This window comes from Pseudophryne corroboree (genome assembly GCF_028390025.1).
Source record: "Pseudophryne corroboree isolate aPseCor3 chromosome 3 unlocalized genomic scaffold, aPseCor3.hap2 SUPER_3_unloc_11, whole genome shotgun sequence".
Classification (NCBI taxonomy): Eukaryota; Metazoa; Chordata; class Amphibia; order Anura; family Myobatrachidae; genus Pseudophryne; species Pseudophryne corroboree.
In genome coordinates this window covers 626,284-631,678 of record NW_026967499.1, presented here as the reverse complement: position 1 = coordinate 631,678, position 5,395 = coordinate 626,284, and the positions used below count along the sequence as shown (strand labels likewise).

Here is a 5,395-nt window from a genome sequence, read left to right as displayed (position 1 = left end):
CCTAATAATCCATTTTGGTAATTCATTTTTATTATCTATCTTTTTTCCTTTTTCCCCTCCTCCTTTCCTCCCCCCTAACAACCCCCTTTCCCCCCAACCTTTCCCTTTCTTTCCCCCCACCCCCTTTTTCCCAAACCCCCCCCTGTAGGTACATCACCCCTACAATTCCTCCGGATTTAATATAAATAACCATATCTTGCTCCTAATAAATGACACCTAATCTGACATGTATTCATAACCTGCAATCCCCTGTAATTGATACTTTTCACTTTATACTCACCATACAATAACAATTATTTTATTTTATCTCATATTTCCCCCTTTTTTATTTTATTACTTTTTTTCTTTTTAAGTTGTATTTTTTATTCTTATTTCATATATATTAATTTTCAATATAGGATTTACTATCCTCATTTTCTGTTCTCCAAACTTAATCAGTTTAGCTGGATAACAATTTAATTATACTCTTAATGATATACTGCTTAATCAATTAGTTCTAACTTGTTGAAATCTATTCTCAATCTCAGGTGATGTAGCTAACTTAGATGCTTTCCCTACCTCTCCCACTAAGTGATAGGCTGCGCCCTTACATAAATACTGGCAGTGGGGAACTCCGAGAGCAGGCGATCATGTGATCAAGCTCTCGGAGCGAAACGTGCGTCACCTCCGGTTCCGGCGCCCGAACTTCCGGTCGCATGGACCGCGGCCGCCGGTACCTCACTCCTCGATTCCTGCACTGTCCACCAGTCTGAGGGTCTCCTGAACAGGTTGGGTAAGGAAACGGGTTCTCCTTGCCCAAACCACAGCTCCCCCGTGTTCTCCCATAAGGTCCACCACATGCTTCCCCGGCTAACAGGTGAAAGCTGATTATCTCCTGTTATGCAATGTATTTAGACTCTTATATTTTTTGTGCATAACATCTCTTTTTTGGTGCATGATTACTGGGTAAGGGGTGAGAAAGAGGCTGCAACTGTAATTACTATACTAAAACCAATATCAGAGAATTAATTGTACTGTAGACACTTTTTTTGTATTGTTTTGATTATTGTGGGCACCACAAAGCCCTCCTGTTGCTCAGGCTATTTGAGAGCATAACTGCAATAGAGTTTGAGTTTGGGAATCCTAACCCCAAGACCCCACAGTCATTATTACTGCCTCAAATCACCACTGACTAGATCCCTCAGCAACAATCTAGCAATTTATTGTATCAACTTATTGTACAAATATAACCTGGTATTTATTCTGTGGTGGACATTCTGGGTCCCAATACAATCGGTCAACGGTGCGCCTAGGAGACAGACTTACCTACGGTCAGACCGCACTGAGTATGCCCAAACTCGTCTGATCTTGGAAGCCAAGCACTGCAGGGCCTGGTCAGTACCTGGATGGGGAACCACCAGGGAATACTAGGTACGTAGGTATTTTACTCTCCAGCAGTTAAAACACTTTGGGGCCCAGTGCATTAACCTGGTCACAGGTTACAGCATTTATCAGATTATATCGGACTCGAGGTAGTGACCTCACTCATATAAAAATCCGATCATAGAGGATCTGTATGATTTATCTTTGTGAATGAGGTTTTATTTATTTTCAATCACTGAAATCATTATTCTGCCCATAACAGGTACATTAGTACACGTGGACACCCATGTTCTTTAATTATTGATGCCAGCTCTCGTCTTCTCTTAAAAGTATACATTAATAAAAGTTATGTCTTTGATAGGGTATGTTAACCTATTCAGGTCTGGTCTATAAACTCTCTGCAGTCATCAGTCAGAATTCTGTTTCTTTTGCAACCGGTTGGAGTTCATGTGTAACCTTAATCAAATCATAAAATGACCTGCTAGGGGCCATCATAGCTTTATTATTTATAGCTTGAATACAAAGGGTTTATGCTTGCCAATACATTTAGCCAATCAGAATACACCATGTATGTCTTGAAATACATTGATTGTCATACAATGTTTCAAGTGGCAACTAGAACAGCCTTGAAAATGGTTATTGTTTCGTTTATCAGTCTTTCGGACATAAACTCAAAAGATTTCTTTCTTTATTCTTCTCAATTAGCCTTGGATATATCTGGTGTTGCTTTGTTCGCCTTAGATACATTTAATGTTACATTTGTCTTGTACAAGTCATGCCTTAAAACAAGATTATTCAGCAAATATAGTATTCTGACCAGCTCTGCACATTTTTCTTAAGGGCACATGAACTCATATTGTGATTAACAGTAAATATCTTAATAAATGCGAAAAAGCGTAAATCAATATATTTGCTATACTGCGGAAGCTCCTACACTATCATTTCCCATCTTTTTGATTCCACTTTTTCTCCCTATTCTACCTACACTAGGCCTGAACTATTCCCTTTCAGTAAACTAGTTGCCTGAACTTATAGTCCAAACCTTGGGGATTACCCTTAACAACAACCAAAGGATAAGCAACTTCATTCTTCTGGCTGGAGAGTCACTGTCAGCTTCTTCGAGTAGGATGCATGTAATCAGGTATCACGACCTTTCACCTTAATTTGAGGTAGACATGGTTAGCAGCACTTGATATGGACCATCATATCTTGGTTCAAAGATCTTTCTTACATGTCTCTTTAAATAGACCCAATCTCCTGGATTTAGCTTATGCGTAGCTGATCCTTCTGGGTCTGGAATGGAAGAAAACACTCGGCAATGGAGGTTAGTCAATGTGTTACAGACCTCCTGTACATAACCTGTTAAATCACCATGATTATGTTGTAATTGTTGTGGATAATAACAACCTGTTCTTGGAGCTAGGTCTCATAGGTGTGGTCCTAATATTGAACGAGACTATAGGTAGGCATTCTGGCCAAGTTCTTTTGGTTTCTGTCATCATTTTCTGTAGTTTTAGCTGAAGGTCAAAGTTCAGATGTTCCCCCTCCCCACTCGCATGGGGACGGTAAGGCACGTGGAAGGCCTGCTGTACCCCCAAATCTTTCATTATATGCTGCATGACTTCTCCTGTGAGATGTGTACCTCTATCTGATTCTATAACCTCAGGTATCCCAAATCTACATACTACTTCTGCTATCAGTTTCTTTGCAGTGGTTTTTGCTGTGGCTTTGCTTACTGGCCAGGCTTCGGCCCAGTGACTAAACATGTCCGTTGCTACTCGTACATATTCATATGGACCGCTTCGTGGCAACTGTATATAGTCAATTTGTAGTCTTTTGAAATGGGTAAGAGGCTTTGGGTATAGTTCCTAGAGGTGTATTGGTTCTTTGTCCTGGATTGCTGATTCCACAGATCCAGCATCCTGCAACAAATTTTGTTGCAGCTTTATTGAAGCCTGGAGCTATCCAATGTTCTTGTACTCTATTTACCATGGCTTCCTTTCAATTATGTACTTGTCCATGAGCTACTTGTAACATAGGTGGAAATAGAGCTGCTGGTAGACAGTACTTTAATTCTCTTGACTTCCAAAGTCCATGTTCATCTTCTTCTGCCCCCAATCATCTCCATTTCTCCTTTTCTCCTTGTGATGCTTGTTGTTGAATTTTGATCAGTTCCTTTTCAATAGGCATTTGCTCTCAATCTTGAGCTACTAAGACTTGCTCAGGTTCTTTTGATTGTAAGGCAATTCTCTTGGCTTCTGCATCTGCAAATGCATTTCCTTTAGCTTCCATGGTTTGGCTCTTAGTATGTGCTTGTACCTTGATTATGCCAATCCTTTTAGGTAGTTCCATAATCAAACTGGCATGTTTGATGGGTTTTCCATTCGCACCTTTGAAGTCCCTACTTTTCCAAATAACAGCATAATCCTGGGACCCCCCCCCCCCCTCCCTCCCCCAGCATAGCGTGAATCCGTGTAGATGTTAGCTGTCATGTTTTCAGCATGTATGCAGGCTTTGGTCATTGCTATGAGTTCTGCTTCTTGTGCTGACATTCTTGGTCCAGAATCTATGACTTCAGTTTCAGTTGTTACTGCATATCCTGTCCTTGGGGATCCATTATCAAAATATCTTGATCCATCGACAAACAGGTTCATGTCTAGATTGTCCAGTGGTGTATCTTGGACATTAGGAAGAGGTAAAGTCTCTAATGCCATGAGGGCTAGGCAATCATGTGGAAATGTTTGTGTTGTATTTTCTGCGTCTGTAGCAGCATTTTCCTCCTCATCTGACGATTCACCATCATTACCATTTCCCCCTCTCCTCCCCTCTTTTGAATCATTGATGGGAAGGAGTGTAGCTGGGTTTAGTACAGTTCATCTTGTGATGGTGACATGGGAGGCGCTTAATAGCGCTACTTCATATTTGGTAAGTCTGGCTGCAGAAAGATGCTTGCTTTTTTCTTGACTTAGTATTTCTGTTACAGCGTGCGGTACTTGTATACACAGTGGATGATCAAGCACAAGGTCTGTCACCTTTTCCCTCAGTATTGCTGCTGCTGCCACTGCTCGGACACAGGATGGTGCTCCTCTGATAATCGGATCTAGCTGGGCTGAACAGTATGCCACTGGTCTTTGTTTTGGTCCGTATTTCTGGGTGAGCACCCCTAAAGAATGCCCTCTGTTTTTGTTATGATTCCCGTACTCCAGACCAGAGGAGATCTTATGACAGAGGTCTGAGTACTGGAAAGATATGCTGGTAACGGGATCAGGAAAGCCTAGTAACCCCTGGCGCCCTAACTCCGTTGTCTCGCCCGTGTTATCAGAAATCCCCTGCGAGACTATGGTTGCTTGAGCCCATGGCAGCCGCGTTTGAAGGGCGGATTATGTCTGCCCAACTTCGATGCCCCCTCAGGTCTTAATGGGAGACAAAGGGAAATCCGAGACAGGGTGATAACAAGGGGCCCTCTGACTAAGCAACCAGGCCAGGGGCTACAAGCTAACTAACTTAAACCAAAAGTATGTGCGGACAAACCGCCAGGGAAAAGAACAACCAAAAATCCACTAATCCGTTACTCCTATCCAGCACCGCTGGATACCAGAGTGGATTTGTGGGAGCGGAATCCTCTGCAAAAGCTCCGAACACAATATAACTAAATAATAAACAGTAAGCGGTCAAGCCGCAACACACGGCTACGCCGCGACTCACGAACACCACAGGATGTTAAAGATGCTCGGTCGGACTCCAGGAATAGATGACAACTTCCGAGTACTGGACCACTGAGGACAGGAACAACCGGATAGAGCAGGACTGGAAACTCTCTGTAACTGACACAGCAAACAGGAAGCTATTACCGGCGTCTGTGAGAAGCCCAGGAAGTGTTCTTAACAGAGAGTCCTCCAATCAGCTGTTTGGAGGCTGATTGGATTAAATGCCATGCAGCTGCCAAGCTGCATGGCCAGGGAAACAGATGAGTGATTAATTACAACATGCCGTGCAGCTGCATGCTACACGGCCAGGAAACCAATGATGATAT

At 42.5% G+C, this 5,395-nt stretch overlaps 1 pseudogene; it reads left to right on the top strand.

Moving 5' to 3' along the window:
• Nucleotides 1–1,303: 1,303 nt before the first annotated feature.
• On the top strand, nt 1,304–1,421 carry LOC134983299 (5S ribosomal RNA; annotated as a pseudogene).
• The last annotated feature ends 3,974 nt before the right edge of the window (nt 1,422–5,395 follow it).